We start from the raw sequence: 18,451 nt of genomic DNA on the forward strand, positions 1-18,451 counted from the left end.
TCTTCTGCCTACCTTGGTTGTAACGGGTGGCAATTTGAGTCACTGTTGCCTTTCTATCAGCTCGAACCAGTATGCCCATTCTCCTCTGACCTCTGGCATCAACAAGGCATTTCCGGCCACAGAACTGCCGCTCACTGGATTTTTTTTCTTTTTCGGACCATTCTCTGTAAACCCTAGAGATGGTTGTGCGTGAAAATCCCAGTAGATCAGCAGTTTCTGAAATACTCAGACCAGCCCTTCTGGCACCAACAATCATGCCACGTTCAAAGGCACTCAAATCACCTTTCTTCCCCATACTGATGCTCGGTTTGAACTGCAGGAGATTGTCTTGACCATGTCTACATGCCTAAATGCACTGAGTTGCCGCCATGTGATTGGCTGATTAGAAATTAAGTCTTAACACACAGTTGGACAGGTGTACCTAATAAAGTGGCCAGTGAGTGTATATATATATATATATATATATATATACATAAATAATTAAATTTAAAAAATAATGGTAAATATATAAACCTACATAGAAGACGGAGTATGACACCATGGAGTCAATAAAAATAATTGGTTATACTGTCAAAAATTATTCGCTCTTTATTAATACAGATGCATAAAAAGTGTACATTACAAAATGCAATCATATGATCAGATATCGGATATGACACTAAAAAAGAGGGGATGGATACACCGCACATGTATGGTAAATGCAATAGTACAAAAAATGAGGTTACAAAGCCCCAAAGAAATGCATGAAAACTAGTGCCCATGCTAAATAGTCTCACACTTAACCGTCTAATGTTGCTATCAAAGTGGAGTGCATGGCACAAAGCTTGGGGAATTCATACAAAAACTAACCAATAAAGTGCTATGTGCAAAAAAAGCATGGGGGAATTTGTAGAGAGGTGATCATGCTTACCCATGAAAAAAGTGCATGTGCGTGGCGTCCAGCCCCAAAGCCCCTACGCACGTTTCGCGCTAGGCTTCATCGGGGGGCATGTGTGGTACTGCTAGAGGTGCGGGGTATAAATGACTGAGAACCAGGTGTCCAAAATTAGCATCACTGCGGGAGGAAGTGAGCGCATGAGAGGCGGGCCCCGATCGCGGCGCGTCACATCCGGCCGTCATTACCTGTGGGAGGGACAGGGAGAGGTACAACTCTCCTGACGTCATTGTCCCGCCCCAGGCAGAACTGACGCCTTCCGAGACGCCCACTAACCACGGGACCAGCTGCGCATGCGCAACCACGCAGCGGCCATTTTGAGTACTGGCCAGAGGAAGGGGCAAGTGGAAATAGGGACGCGGAACAAGCGCATAAAGCTCAGTATGGAATCACAAAAGTGTCTAAGCAAATTATTTGTATAGATAATGTCTGGTAGTGATTAGAGCACCCTTTTATTCTTTCAATATAATGTCATCATCATTAAATTGGGACAAAGCCCACTTAAGATTAATCATAATAGTCAATCTATCGTAGATCATAGTGTCTAAAGAGTGCGATATATCATACCAAGATATCAAAATCTCGTTTAGTGTATTATAAAACTAAACAAAAAATTACAACACTGAGATAATTTATAAAGGCAAAAAGAAATATAATTCACAGAGAGCAGAAAAAATGACAATAACATATCCTGTGCGCAAAGAAGTAAGATTCCACGTGATTGGTTATCCACCATTTCCTCCAAAATTCCAGATAAACTTGATAGGGACATACGGTCAAAAATAACCCCGCATAAAGCATCCAATAGCTCATACTGACTGTACACTGAGAAAGGATGAATAAAAACAGAAATTAAAAACAAGAACAAAAACAATTTATACACGAAAGTGTATATTATAGCCAGAAGGACATATTAATACTAAAGAAAGGGGGCAAAAGACAACTTTTCATTGAGTCCGTGAGGTGTCATAGAACCCAAAGTGACTATCCATCGGCACTCAAGCTGGGCTAAGATCTTCTTATAGTCTCCACCCCTGGTCCCCAAATGTACTCGATCGATCCCCTTGACTTTAAAAGTCCGTGGATCACAGTTATGGACTTGCCTGAAGTGCCGAGGGATAGTCTTCAATGTTGTAACATCCAAAGTCTCCTTAGCCGCCCTTATATCCCTAACATGTTCCCTAACTCTAGTACGGAGCTCCCTAGAGGTGAGGCCCACGTAGATCAGGTTGCATCCACATACAGCATAATAAACCACATACAGTATGTGGTGCTGCAGGAAATGTAATTTGTAATATGGTATTCCATACTACCATCAGCCGCCTTAAAGGTGGTTGCCCTAACGATATTTTGGCAGGCCACACATGAGCCACATGGGTAACACCCCCACCTCTGGGGCCTAGCACCGAAAGGGTTAGTAGGTTTAGCCACATAATGACTTCTCACAACAAAGTCTTTCAAATTCCTTCCCCTTCTAGCAGTCAAGAGGGGTCTATCAGGTAGAATTCCCTTTAATGTCATGTCTGTTTGTAAGACAGACCAGTGTTTTCCCATGATCTCTCTAATCCTGTGCCACTGATTATTGTAAGTCATAATACACCTCAGTGGTTGTTCTCTAGATGCATTGGCACGCTGTTTAGAGTCAAGGAGTTGTTGGCGGGGGGGTCCTCCTGGCACGAGAATAGCCCGACTTAATGTTTCTCATACTATATCCACGATCTCTGAACCGCTGGGTAAGGTCCCGAGCCTGATCCTCAAAGATCCCATCAGTGGAGCATATTCGCTTCATTCTCAAAAACTGACCCACAGGAATGGCTCGAATGGTTGAAACATTGTGGGCAGATGATGCATGTAGTAAGGAATTGACAGACGTGTCCTTCCGAAATACATCAGTTTGAATTGCACCATCCCCACATAATTTGATCTTAATATCCAAAAAATCAATCTCACCCGCCGCCACCCTGTGGGTCAGTTTAATGTTACGACAATTTTGATTTAAACCACAGATGAAATCGAGGAGGCCAGACTCGGTCCCCTGCCAAATTATAAAGACATCGTCGATATAGCGATACCAGCACTGCACATGGGACGCGGCACATGTACCATCTCCGAAAACCTCCCGCTCCCAGTATACCAGGAAGAGGTTAGCGTAAGATGGCGCACAGGCCGCGCCCATTGCAGTGCCGCGTCGCTGCAGATAGAATTTGTCTTTAAAGGTGAAATAATTGTGAGTTAAAATAAACTCGAGCAATTCTAGGATCAGTGATCGTAGAGCCGGGTCTAAATTACTCATGCCAAGGAAGAACCCCACAGCTTCCAATCCATCTCTATGTGAACCTTTGGCCAACCTTTGGTCATTTGGCCAACATCAAAGTACGAAAAAGAAGCCTTTCGGCAGCTGAGAGATCGTGAGTCATATGCTATCCTCCCACATAATCCCACTAGTTCCTTCAGTGCAGCCATTTATGACATTTTGGACCTTGCCCTTAATCAGGGTATTATTCCTAAAAAGATTTTTGATGGATTATCAGTCAAGAATCCGGTCATTCCCACCTCCTATCTTCTGCCGAAGATACATAAGGATCCAGTGGATCCCCCTGGACGTCCGATTGTCTCTGGCATGGGAGGGCTTTGCGATCCCATTTGTAAGTTTATTGAATATTACCTTCATCCTTTAGTGGAGACGCTGCCCTCCTATGTCAGGGACACTACGGACATCCTGAAGAAATTAGATGGTCTCCATCTTGAATCAGACATGCTGTTTGCTACGATTGACGTAGAGTCCCTGTACACATGCATTGGACATAGAGATGGATTGGAAGCTGTGGGGTTCTTCCTTGGCATGAGTAATTTAGACCCGGCTCTACGATCACTGATCCTAGAATTGCTCGAGTTTATTTTAACTCACAATTATTTCACCTTTAAAGACAAATTCTATCTGCAGCGACGCGGCACTGCAATGGGCGCGGCCTGTGCGCCATCTTACGCTAACCTCTTCCTGGGATACTGGGAGCGGGAGGTTTTCGGAGATGGTGCATGTGCCGCGTCCCATGTGCAGTGCTGGTATCGCTATATCGACGATGTCTTTATAATTTGGCAGGGGACCGAGTCTGGCCTCCTCGATTTCATCTGTGGTTTAAATCAAAATTGTCGTAACATTAAACTGACCCACAGGGTGGCGGCGGGTGAGATTGATTTTTTGGATATTAAGGTCAAATTATGTGGGGATGGTGCAATTCAAACTGATGTATTTCGGAAGGACACGTCTGTCAATTCCTTACTACATGCATCATCTGCCCACAATGTTTCAACCATTCGAGCCATTCCTGTGGGTCAGTTTTTGAGAATGAAGCGAATATGCTCCACTGATGGGATCTTTGAGGATCAGGCTCGGGACCTTACCCAGCGGTTCAGAGATCGTGGATATAGTATGAGAAACATTAAGTCGGGTTATTCTCGTGCCAGGAGGACCCCCCGCCAACAACTCCTTGACTCTAAACAGAGTGCCAATGCATCTAGAGAACAACCACTGAGGTGTATTATGACTTACAATAATCAGTGGCACAGGATTAGAGAGATCATGGGAAAACACTGGTCTGTCTTACAAACAGACATGACATTAAAGGGAATTCTACCTGATAGACCCCTCTTGACTGCTAGAAGGGGAAGGAATTTGAAAGACTTTCTTGTGAGAAGTCATTATGTGGCTAAACCTACTAACCCTTTCGGTGCTAGGCCCCAGAGGTGGGGGTGTTACCCATGTGGCTCATGTGTGGCCTGCCAAAATATCTTTGGGCAACCACCTTTAAGGCGGCTGATGGTAGTATGGAATACCATATTACAAATTACATTTCCTGCAGCACCACATATGTGGTTTATTATGCTGTATGTGGATGCAACCTGATCTACGTGGGCCTCACCTCTAGGGAGCTCCGTACTAGAGTTAGGGAACATGTTAGGGATATAAGGGCGGCTAAGGAGACTTTGGATGTTACAACATTGAAGACTATCCCTCGGCACTTCAGGCAAGTCCATAACTGTGATCCACGGACTTTTAAAGTCAAGGGGATCGATCGAGTACATTTGGGGACCAGGGGTGGAGACTATAAGAAGATCTTAGCCCAGCTTGAGTGCTGATGGATAGTCACTTTGGGTTCTATGACACCTCACGGACTCAATGAAAAGTTGTCTTTTGCCCCCTTTCTTTAGTATTAATATGTCCTTCTGGCTATAATATACACTTTCGTGTATAAATTGTTTTTGTTCTTGTTTTTAATTTCTGTTTTTATTCATCCTTTCTCAGTGTACAGTCAGTATGAGCTATTGGATGCTTTATGCGGGGTTATTTTTGACCGTATGTCCCTATCAAGTTTATCTGGAATTTTGGAGGAAATGGTGGATAACCAATCACGTGGAATCTTACTTCTTTGCGCACAGGATATGTTATTGTCATTTTTTCTGCTCTCTGTGAATTATATTTCTTTTTGCCTTTATAAATTATCTCAGTGTTGTAATTTTTTGTTTAGTTTTATAATACACTAAACGAGATTTTGATATCTTGGTATGATATATCGCACTCTTTAGACACTATGATCTACGATAGATTGACTATTATGATTAATCTTAAGTGGGCTTTGTCCCAATTTAATGATGATGACATTATATTGAAAGAATAAAAGGGTGCTCTAATCACTACCAGACATTATCTATACAAATAATTTGCTTAGACACTTTTGTGATTCCATACTGAGCTTTATGCGCTTGTTCCGCGCCCCTATTTCCACTTGCCCCTTCCTCTGGCCAGTACTGAAAATGGCCGCTGCGTGGTTGCGCATGCGCGGCTGGTCCCGTGGTTAGTGGGCGTCTCGGAAGGCGTCAGTTTTGCCTGGGGCGGGACAATGACGTCGGGAGAGTTGTACCTCTCCCTGTCCCTCCCACAGGTAATGACGGCCGGATGTGACGCGCCGCGATCGGGGCCCGCCTCTCATGCGCTCACTTCCTCCCGCAGTGATGCTAATTTTGGACACCTGGTTCTCAGTCATTTATACCCCGCACCTCTAGCAGTACCACACATGCCCCCCGATGAAGCCTAGCGCGAAACGTGCGTAGGGGCTTTGGGGCTGGACGCCACGCACATGCACTTTTTTCATGGGTAAGCATGATCACCTCTCTACAAATTCCCCCATGCTTTTTTTGCACATAGCACTTTATTGGTTAGTTTTTGTATGAATTCCCCATGCTTTGTGCCATGCACTCCACTTTGATAGCAACATTAGACGGTTAAGTGTGAGACTCTTTAGCATGGGCACTAGTTTTCATGCATTTCTTTGGGGCTTTGTAACCTCATTTTTTGTACTATTGCATTTACCATACATGTGCGGTGTATCCATCCCCTCTTTTTTAGTGTCATATCCGATATCTGATCATATGATTGCATTTTGTAATGTACACTTTTTATGCATCTGTATTAATAAAGAGCGAATAATTTTTGACAGTATAACCAATTATTTTTATTGACTCCATGGCGTCATACTCCGTCTTCTATGTAGGTTTATATATTTCCAAGGGAGTTGCCCTTTTGTTTAAGCCATTATGAACGTTCTTTTTTCTAGATAGGAAAAAGTACCATGTTCATTGCTATGTTGGATTATGTTAAATAATGGTAAATAGTTGTATTCTCATAAAAGAGATTTTTCATCAGAAAAAATGGAAAAAGAATTTTTATGATGCAAATAATAAAAAATTATATATGCCAAAAATTATATTGGTGTAAATATATAATAAAAAATAAAATGATGAACACTCAAAAAGGTGTTAATATGAATATATTGTAGAAAGTGAAGCAACATACTGATAAGTGTACACAAAAAGTGTACACAAAAATTATATTTGTGAAATTTTTCTCAGATATGTGTACATATACACGTATACTCCTCATATGATTTTTGTGTTCACTTATTAGTATGTTGCTTCACTTTCAACAATATATTCATATATACACCTTTTTGAGTGTTCATCATTTTATTTTTTATTTTTTATTATTTTTTTATTTTTTAATTATATATTTATACCATTATAATTTTTGGCATATATAATTTTTTATTATTTGTGTCATAAAAATTCTTTTTCCATTTTTTCTGTTGAAAAATCTCTTTTATGAGAATACAACTATTTACCATTATTTTTTAAATTTAGTTATGTATATTGTGATAAAACACTCCGGGATCGCCTTTGCTGGGGTCAAAGGTCACGTGCGTTCAGCATGAAACTCGGGCGCAGAGCTGGGATTCGGGTATAACTGACACTGGGTCAGGTTTATTAATGGTGAAAGCAATGCATAAAGAAATAAAATATAAAACAAATCCTTGCCTGTCCGGCACTAACTAAACAAGGTACCACCTAACTACCAACTGGCGGGCTTCTCCCGTCCAGCCAAACCACAGTTGCAGTGGGCACTGCTTTCACTCACATGTGTCTCTCACACAGACAGACTCTCTGTGTTCCCAGGCTGAGACACTCCCACAACCACCTGGCATCCTTTTATATCCACCTCCCATTATTCATTAATAAGCAGGTGCGATACTGACCAGACTAGGCCACATAGGAAAGGAATCTGGGCGAGATATACCTGCCCTCATCCACTATTCCCACATGATTCTCACTATATATATACACTCACTGGCCACTTTATTAGGTACACCATGCTAGTAACGGGTTGGACCCCCTTTTGCCTTCAGAACTGCCTCAATTCTTCGTGGCAGAGATTCAACAAGGTGCTGGAAGCATTCCTCAGAGATTTTGGACCATATTGACATGATGGCATCACACAGTTGGCGCAGATTTGTCGGCTGCACATCCCTGATGCGAATCTCCCGTTCCACCACATCCCAAAGATGCTCTATTGGATTGAGATCTGGTGACTGAGGAGGCCATTTGAGTACAGTGAACTCATTGTCATGTTCAAGAAACCAATCTGAGATGATTTGAGCTTTATGACATGGCGCATTATCCTGCTGAAAGTAGCCATCAGATGCCTGTTCTTAGCTGAGAGGAGTGGTACCCAGTGTGGTCTTCTGCTGCTGTAGCCCATCTGCCTCAAAGTTCGACGCACTGTGCGTTCAGAGATGCTCTTCTGCCTACCTTGGTTGTAACGGGTGGCAATTTGAGTCACTGTTGCCTTTCTATCAGCTCGAACCAGTATGCCCATTCTCCTCTGACCTCTGGCATCAACAAGGCATTTCCGGCCACAGAACTGCCGCTCACTGGATTTTTTTTCTTTTTCGGACCATTCTCTGTAAACCCTAGAGATGGTTGTGCGTGAAAATCCCAGTAGATCAGCAGTTTCTGAAATACTCAGACCAGCCCTTCTGGCACCAACAATCATGCCACGTTCAAAGGCACTCAAATCACCTTTCTTCCCCATACTGATGCTCGGTTTGAACTGCAGGAGATTGTCTTGACCATGTCTACATGCCTAAATGCACTGAGTTGCCGCCATGTGATTGGCTGATTAGAAATTAAGTCTTAACACACAGTAGGACAGGTGTACCTAATAAAGTGGCCAGTGAGTGTATATATATATATATATATATATATATATATATATATATATATATATATATATATACAGTCATATGTAAAAGTTTGGGCACCCCTATTAATGTTAACCTTTTTTCTTTATAACAATTTTGTTTTTTGCAACAGGTATTTCAGTTTCATATATCTAATAACTGATGGACTCAGTTATATTTCTGGATTCAAATGAGGTTTATTGTACTAACAGAAAATGTGCAATCTGCATTTAAACAAAATTTGACCGGTGCAAAAGTATGGGCACCCTTATCATTATCTTGATTTGAACACTCCTAACTACTTTTTACTGACTTCCTGAAGCACTAAATTGGTTTTGTAACCTCATTGAGCTTTGAACTTCATAGCCAGGTGTATCAAATCATGAGAAAAGGTATTTAAAGTGGCCACTTGCAAGTAGTTCTCCTATTTGATTCTCCTATGAAGAGTGGCATCATGGGCTCCTCAAAACAACTCTCAAATGATCTGAAAACAAAGATTATTCAACATAGCTTTTCAGGGGAAGGATACAAAAAGTTGTCTCAGAGATTTAACCAGTCAGTTTCCACTGTGAGGAACATAGTAAGGAAATGGAAGAACACAGGTACAGTTCTTGTTAAGCCCAGAATTGGCAGGCCAAGAAAAATATCAGAAAGGCAGAGAAGAAGAATGGTGAGAACAGTCAAGGACAATCCACAGACCACCTCCAAAGACCTGCAGCATCATCTTGCTGCAGATGGTGTCACTGTGCATTGGTCAACAATACAGCGCACTTTGCACAAGGAGAAGCTGTATGGGAGAGTGATGCGAAAGAAGCCGTTTCTGCAAGCACGCCACAAACAGAGTCGCCTGAGGTATGCAAAAGCACATTTGGACAAGCCAGTTACATTTTGGAAGAAGGTCCTGTGAACTGATAAAACAAAGATTGAGTTGTTTGGTCATACAAAAAGGCGTTATGCATGCGCTGTATTGTTGACCGATGCACAGTGACACCATCTGCAGCAAGATGATGCTGCAGGTCTTTGGAGGTGGTCTGTGGATTGTCCTTGACTGTTCTCACCATTCTTCTTCTCTGCCTTTCTGATATTTTTCTTGGCCTGCCACTTCTGGGCTTAACAAGAACTGTACCTGTGTTCTTCCATTTCCTTACTATGTTCCTCACAGTGGAAACTGACAGGTTAAATCTCTGAGACAACTTTTTGTATCCTTCCCCTGAAAAGCTATGTTGAATAATCTTTGTTTTCAGATCATTTGAGAGTTGTTTTGAGGAGCCCATGATGCCACTCTTCATAGGAGAATCAAATAGGAGAACTACTTGCAAGTGGCCACTTTAAATACCTTTTCTCATGATTTGATACACCTGGCTATGAAGTTCAAAGCTCAATGAGGTTACAAAACCAATTTAGTGCTTCAGGAAGTCAGTAAAAAGTAGTTAGGAGTGTTCAAATCAAGAAAATGATAAGGGTGCCCATACTTTTGCACCGGTCAAATTTTGTTTAAATGCAGATTGCACATTTTCTGTTAGTACAATAAACCTCATTTGAATCCAGAAATATAACTGAGTCCATCAGTTATTAGATATATGAAACTGAAATACCTGTGGCAAAAACCAAAATTGTTATAAAGAAAAAAGGTTAACATTAATAGGGGTGCCCAAACTTTTACATATGACTGTATATATATTAGGTTATGAATGCATGTGTAAGTGACTTGAGTGGTGCATTAGGGCCCGCATGCGCCATTCGTATGATCACGGACTTGCTTATTTAATTTATTTTGAATATATATGTGTTAAATGATGAATGGCTGAATATGAGCGGTATAACTGTGGTGAGATACATTGTGTTCTGAATGTACATACTTATTCAGACTGCATTTGTTTTTTAAGCATTGGAGAGTGGTGCGCAGTATTATTCGATCTATGTTTGCTGAGCTGATTTCAGAACATGTGGTGCCGGCCTTATAGGAGGAAGTTTTTTATGCATTGTGCTCTGCGTTCCACTTGAAAATGGCTGTGAGCATTCCTTGCTATGAAGTTGGAGAGAGTGACGTACTTGGTGACGTCGCATCTCCAAGGTAACTGAATACACTTCCTGGTATCGGGAACCTAAGATGGCGCGGGTACTTCCTGTATCCTTTGATATGGGAGAGCTGACGCCGGGACTATGTTTGAAGGTGCACTTCCATCAGTTGCGCTGTTGGCGCGACGGCGATCTTTCAGGGGAACACACTTCCAGTATACGGGGAACCCGTGATGACGTTTGGAGGTAGATTTTCCACAGGTGAATGATATTATCATTTTATATGATTATAAAAAGGTGGCCAACTGAAATGGGAGGTTCAGCACCCCTTCTGAGGAAGATATTCATATCGAAACGCGCGTCAGGGGGTCCCTGGGTATTCCTTTCTGGTAATGATTCTCATCAGCATATTTTTAATAGAGCCATTAGCAGCATATTATTAATGGAACCATGTTATATATTTTTTTCACATCCATCCTTTCTCTCCATATAAATTTATTTATGTATGACTTTTTGTATTGTGGGATATCTTCCTTAGAGAGGGATGATGTGTGAGAAACTTATGATGTTAGGATTATTTGTGTATTCTATTTAACGCACAAGGTGTATTTTTCACATTTATCTACCCCTTATAAATTTTCTAAATAATTTTTCAACTAAATATTGCGGATTATTTCCCACATGGGGAATGATTGAATGTGAGAAACCAGCAATGTTTGGAAAATGCATTTATGCACTTTAATGCATGTTTTTTAAAATATGTGCTCTGTGAAATCTATGTGATTTTTGCTGACTTGCATATTTATTTATTTGTAAAATTACATTCTACCTCATTTATACACTTTAATGCAAGCTATTCAATTAAAAATATGTGCTCTGTGAAATCTATATAATTATTTGTTGCCAGTTTGCATATTTATGTAAAATTACATTCTACTTTATTTATGTAAAAGTACCTTTCACCCAGAAGCTGTGTGTGTTTTCATGCTATTTCATTTCGAGTATGGTTTGCCGATTCTATTTTATCTTATGTTACATGTCCAAATAAAAATTAAAGTATTTTTTATTGGAGGACCTTTTCTCCTTGTTTTTTAATAAAAGCAGTAGTCTGAACAGGACCATAACCAAGTTCCAGTTCCACCTGCAGCACCATTTTTGCACATGAGGAAAATTGTACCTGAAGGTCTGGGTAGCCTCCTCGACTACTACCCAGACCTAGTCGTTTCCCGCCATCTTGGAGGATGACGGACAGGAGGGGCAGTCCTTCTTCCAATGTCCAGATTTCCCACAATAGAAGCACAACTGCTTTTCCTGGCGGCGTCTTCTTTCCTTTCCCTCACAGGTGACAGCGCTCACCTCCATAGCCATAGGAAGAGTCCGGGTCTCATCTCCACTGAAGAATAGTGGCGTTTCCTGCTGCATAATGCCTCTAGCCCGCAGCCTGCGATCCATGCGAACCGCTTGGATCATGGCATCCTCCAGGGAGTCAGACGGAGGATGAAGTGCCAAAGCATCCTTCAGACGTTCACACAGGCCTCTGTGGAACAGCCCCCGAAGTGCGGCATCACTCCAGGAAATCTCGGCTGCCCAACGTCTGAATTCAGTACAGAACCATTCGGCCGAGTGCTCCCCCTGACAGACACTCATCACCTTGTCCTCAGCCAACCGCACTCTATCAGGCTCATCATAAATAAGCCCTAAGGCTTCAAAAAACGCATCCACAGACATTCTCTCAGGGGCAGAAGAGGAAAGCAAAAATGCCCAGGCTTGTGGGGACCCCCTAAGCAGGGACATCACCACCCCCCCACCCTCTGTTTCTCCTCCCCAGAGGAGCGGGGTCTCAAAGAGAAAAAGAGCTTACAGCCCTCCTTAAATGCCCTGAAATCATCCTTGTTACCAGAAAATGTATCTGGCAATTTAACCGGGGATTCGGGTGGGACTAAAATGACATCTCTATTCCCCTCCTGCTGGAAGCCTGCGGAAAGCACCCCCTGAACTGAGTCCTCCACCCACCGTTGGGACTGGGCCAGAGCTTGGTGTTCCAAACTAAGCTTCTGCAGTGACTGAGTCAAGCATTTCACCTGCTCAGATAAAGCACACATTGGGTCCATGCTGCAGAAGTGAGGAGAGAAAAAAAAAAAAATTGTAGGCCAGTTATGTCAGGAACACCGCACTGAACTTGCTCACTGAGCCAGTGCGCGTGTCCTGAGTAAAGCGAACAGTGCTCAAAGATACCTGTGGAGTGGGCAGCAGCCGAGTAGATGCGTACTTCAGAGCCGCAGGACCTGAAGCACGTGACTGCTAGGGGCGTGGCCTAAACTCCACAGAGCTAGGAGCTGCAAGATAACTCCTAGCAGGGTAACTGCGAGACAAAGTTACCAGGGGGCATAGACAGGGAGAATAGTCAAGACGTAGCCAATGAGTCACACACAGAGATAGCTGCAAAGGTACAAGAGGGGTGAGCAGAGAGTAGTCAGGTCACAGGCAATGAGTCATACACAGAGATAATAACGCAGTACAAAATCAACAGGCAAACTCACAACGGGAAACAGAACGGGTCAGAACCATATAAACAAGCTATAGCAACAAACAGGCACACAGGCGTCAGCACACTAGGCCAAAGGCAAAAGTATAACTGGCAGGGATTGAAGCTTCCCAGGGGTTTAAGAATCTCTCTCAGAACCAGAAAGAGGCCACAATTATTAACCCCAGGTGTGCAGGTCAAAACCTGCACCGTGCTCCAGACATTAACCCCAGGTGTGCAGCTCAAAAACCTGCACTGGGATCATGACAGTTTGTATCTCTGTTGTGGAACGATATCCCTCTCCCTTTAGGACCCAACTGTTACCTCCACCTTCTGCTAATGAGACAACTTTGCTGAGGGTTTTGTGAGAAGCATAGGGGAATTGTGAATGAGGGCAGGTATATCTCGCCCAGATACCTTTCCTATGTGGCCTAGTCTGGTCAGTATCTCACCTGGTGACTAATGAGTAAAGGGAAGCGGATATATAAGGATGCCAGATGGTGTGTTAGTTGCTCAGCCTGGGGAACACAGAGAGCCTGTCTGTGTGAGCGACACTTGTGAGTGAAAGCTGTACTTACAGTAATGCTGGTTTGGCTGGCTGGAGAGAAGCCCTCCAGATGGTAGTTAGTACGGACCCTGTTTAGTTAGTGCCGGACAGGCAAGGATTTGTTTTATGTTTTATTTCCTGCTTGTTTTGCTTTCACCTGAAATAACTGACGCTGGATCAGGTTTATGTCCAAATCCCTGCTGTGCACCTGAGTTTCATGCTAAACCCACGTGGCCTTTGACCCCAGGAAAGGTGATCCCGGAGTGTTTTATCACAGTTTATATTCATACCGTGTCTGCAGCATGTTGCTGGTGTCTGCTCTTACTTGTCACTGTCTATTTGGAAGTACTAACAGTCGGTTTGTACCTTCTCATAAGACTCTTAGAGATCTGCTAGCGTGACATATCAGTGGTCTTCAAGCTAAGTGTTCTCTACCCTTTCTGTCTTTAGTTGTAGTGGGGATTGACTAGTGCAACCCCGTTCTTTCCCTAACCAGGGCCTATCGCTAAGGTCAGGAAGGGATTAGGTTCCTGCTCAGCGATGGATGTAGAACCTATATAGGGACATTTAGGGCAGACAGAGTGATTTTAGATCTGCAAAAGGGTCTCCACATCCCACATCCCTAGTGTTTGGGCTCCCCCTCCCCTTTGTTGTGCACTTACTCCTTTCTCACCCAGCATGACACATAGCCAGTAACATGCTCTATTTCATATCTTCTGGTTTCGCTTAGCAGCTTAGACACTCCAGTAATGGTGCTGACTCCTTCCCTCACTACCTCACAGCTAACCAACAAGGAATCCTAATATTCCAATGATAAAGAAAATGTGATTATCAGCTCTACATGGATGAAAGGCTTTGAAGCTTGAAGGACCTTTTGAAATACATGCAAACCACATGCAGAGTTGGACTGACGGCTGAGGTTGAAAGATTTTGCTTGACTTTGCACGACATATTTCACCGTACCAAAGATCTTCAATGGCACAAGGATGACACTATTTGGAGTCTGACCAAGAGCAGTTACGATACCCTATCTCTTGTATTGAATGTCTGGAACTTGGAAGATATGGAAATTTGCTTGAGAAGAGGAAACATTCATATTGAAGTACTATCTGAATCCTTAACCTCTGTAAAGGAGACAGCTACCAACCTCTTTTTTTTGGCCCTATTTCCACAGGTGAATCTTTCAATACTACAAGTGTTTCTCACTAAATTAGAATATCATCAAAAAGTTAATTTATTTCAGTTCTTCAATACAAAAATTGAAACTCATATATTATATAGAGTCATTGCAAACAGAGTGATCTAGTTCAAGTGTTTTTTTTTCTGTTAATGTTGATGATTATGGCTTACAGACATTGAAAACCCAAAAGTCAGTATCTCAGTAAATTAGAAGACTTTATAACACTAGCTTGATAATTTAAAAATCCGAAATGTTGGACTTCTGAAATGTATGTTTAGTAGAGTTGAGCGACTTTTGGTTTTTTAGGGTCGCGTTTCGTTTCGTGAAACCCGACTTTTCTAAAAGTCGGGTCGAGCAAGATCGTCCGATTATAGGGAAAAGTCGGGGTCGTCCCGAAACACGAAACCCAATGTAAGTCAATGGGGAATAAAAGTCGGCAGTGAGAGGAGGACAGGAAACACACCTACAGTGCCCATTTGAATGCCAAAAGCATCAATTCTTCTTTCTTAAGCTTGTCAACCTTAATTAATTTCATAATACAAGTTACGCACTGAAAAATGGGGGTTATTTGGCTACAAACTGTGGGGGGGGAGGGCTGGCTCCAGGTTTTCATGTGCCCTGGGCGAAAGAGCGCCCCTTTAACACATACCACAACTCATCATGCTCCGATACGGCAGAGAAATAGCGGTATAGTACAATGAAAAATACCTCACTTTTTACATCTCATGACGAGGCCCATCTATTTCTCTATACAGAATCATTGGTCCCATATAATGTTTGAAACAGTATATGATGAGCTCCACATAATGCTACAGTATATGTTGGTCCCCATGGATGAAGCTCCACTGTCTTATGGGCCCAAATAATGCTCCAAACATAATGGGCCCCATTTCTAATGCTCTAGTGTATAATGGGCCCTGTAAATGCTGCTCCAGTGTCTGATGTCCACCTTTGGAATGTTCCAGTGTATGGTGGGCCCCATCTATCATTCTCCAGAGTATAGTGCTCGCCAAAAATTGCTGTCCCAACATTGAAAACAATCAAATAAGTCTCCTCGCTAGGGAATCCCTGTACTTGTCTGGACTGGTGCTGTAGCTTGCTTAACAGCTCGCCAGCCGTTCTCACGCCCAGTATGGATTACACGTGATTGCACAAAGGTGAGAAAGGGTACCGTATCCCCAGATAACATGTATGGATAGCGTACACATTCAAAATATATGTCTCAGGAGGCAGGCTCAGACGTTGTTAGGCCCAGTATGGATTGCACGTGATTGCACAAAGGTTAGAAAGGGTACCGTATCCCCGGATAACATGTATGGATAGCGTACACATTCAAAATATATGTCTATACAGCATGAGGCAGGCTCAGACGGTGTTAGGCCCAGTATGGATTGCACGTGATTGCACAAAGGTTAGAAAGGGTACCGTATCCCTGGATAACATGTATGGATAGCGTACACATTCAAAATATATGTCTATACAGCATGAGGCAGGCTCAGACGGTGTTAGGCCCAGTATGGATTGCACGTGATTGCACAAAGGTTAGAAAGGGTACCGTATCCCTGGATAACATGTATGGATAGCGTACACATTCAAAATATATGTCTCAGGAGGCAGGCTCAGACGGTGTTAGGCCCAGTATGGATTGCACGTGATTGCACAAAGGGTAGAAAGGGTACCGTATCCCTGGATAACATGTATGGATAGCGTACACATTCAAAATATATGTCTATACAGCATGAGGCAGGCTCAGATGGTGTTAGGCCCAGTATGGATTGCACGTGATTGCACAAAGGTTAGAAAGGGTACCGTATCCCTGGATAACATGTATGGATAGCGTACGCATTCAAAATATATGTCTATACAGCATGAGGCAGGCTCAGACGGTGTTAGGCCCAGTATGGATTGCACGTGATTGCACAAAGGTTAGAAAGGGTACCGTATCCCTGGATAACATGTATGGATAGCGTACACATTCAAAATATATGTCTCAGGAGGCAGGCTCAGACGGTGTTAGGCCCAGTATGGATTGCATGTGATTGCACAAAGGTTAGAAAGGGTACCGTATCCCTGGATAACATGTATGGATAGCGTACACATTCAAAATATATGTCTCAGGAGGCAGGCTCAGACGGTGTCAGGCACAGTATGGATTTGACGGCCCAGATTACACAGCGGAGGAGCAGGGAGAGGTAAAGATTGCAAATGCTGGGGCCCTGCCCAAGCAAGGGGGGCCCACTCGTGGGCGTCGGTACTGGCACTGGGCCCCTCATAGTACTGCGGTGTGTCTGACGGCGGGTGTCCACCACCACCGTCAGAGACACTTGATTGCACTATGAGGGACCCTGTGCCAGTGCCCGCGCCCAAGACTCGGCCTACCCACCTGTCCAGGGCAACGGCAATCGCACGGTGTCGTGCGGTAGGTGGTGACCCCGGCCATGGGGGGGGAGGCAGCACAGTTAGGGAGTTTTAGAAAGTGGCATATGTTGATGTTGGACATTCAGCTGATGCAAAAGGCGAAATAGGTGAAGTACCAGGAAGAGGTGGACCAAAGCAAGCCATTTTTCTGTCACCCTATGTGTCATCAGGGGAAGGTGGGACAAAATCCTTGGAAACCCATGCGTGGTTCATTTTAAGGAAGGTTAGATCATCCACATTTTGGGTTGACAGACGGGTCCTTTTTTCTGTCAGGATTGATCCAGCTGCACTGAAGACTCTTTCCGATAGCACACTTGCAGCTGGGCAAGCGAGCTCCTGTAAGGCATATTGGGCCAATTCAGGCCAGGTGTCCAGTTTAGCGGCCCAATAGTCAAAGGGGAATGACCTGTGTGGGAGAACATCGATATGGGAGGAAAAGTAGTTTGTTACCATAGTTGACAACTGCTGTCTCCTGTCACTTTCCATCGATGCAGTATTACCAGTTGTGTGAGCGGTATTTGAAAAATCAGTCCACAACATTGTCATGAAACCCCTGTCTCCAACGCCACTTCTGCTGTGTGCACCACGAACACCTCTGCCAAGCTGCCCCCGGCCCGTACAGCTCGTGTGAGAACCATCACCGCTGCTGTGTGCTGGGAATGCCTCAAGCAACCGATTTACCAGAGTTGCTTGTTTATTAGCCAATATTAGGTCAAGGTTCTCCTGTGGCATGATGTTTTGTAATTTGCCTTTATAGCGTGGATCCAGGATGCTGGCCAACCAGTAGTCGTCATCGTTCATCATTTTGGCAATGCGGGGGTCCCTTTTTAGGATCCGCAAGGCATAATCTGACATGTGGTCCAATGTTACCGGTGTCAATGATGCACTGCGAGTGCTGGGTGGAGGAGCACTTTCTGGCAAATCCACATCCCTCCAGTCACGCACAAACCCTGTACCAGACCTTGCCACGCCAACATTTTCACTTGCCCCACGAGATGCATCCTCCTCCCCTAAGTAATCATCGCCATCATCATCCTCCTCCTCCTCCTCTTCTTCCTCCACCTCGTCCAGGAGAGGTCCCTGAGCAGACAATGGCTGAATGTCATCAAGGATTCCCTCCTCCTCTTCCTCCTCATCAACATTGGCTGCAGACGCCTGCTCCTTAAGGTGCGTCAAAGTTTGCATGAGCAGACGCATAAGTGGGATGCTCATGCTTAGGATGGCGTCGTCTGCGCTTACCAGCCGTGTGCATTCCTCA

At 43.5% G+C, this 18,451-nt stretch overlaps 1 protein-coding gene across 2 annotated transcripts in view; it reads left to right on the top strand.

The window, feature by feature from the left end:
* The window catches only part of THBS2 (thrombospondin 2), a 1,059,287-nt gene that overhangs the window by 513,277 nt on the left and 527,559 nt on the right, over positions 1–18,451 (top strand). The gene's annotated exons all lie outside the window — the stretch shown is intronic.

This window comes from Dendrobates tinctorius, unplaced genomic scaffold (genome assembly GCF_039654945.1).
Source record: "Dendrobates tinctorius isolate UK_male_01 unplaced genomic scaffold, ASM3965494v1 ptg000181l, whole genome shotgun sequence".
In the NCBI taxonomy this organism is placed as follows: Eukaryota; Metazoa; Chordata; class Amphibia; order Anura; family Dendrobatidae; genus Dendrobates; species Dendrobates tinctorius.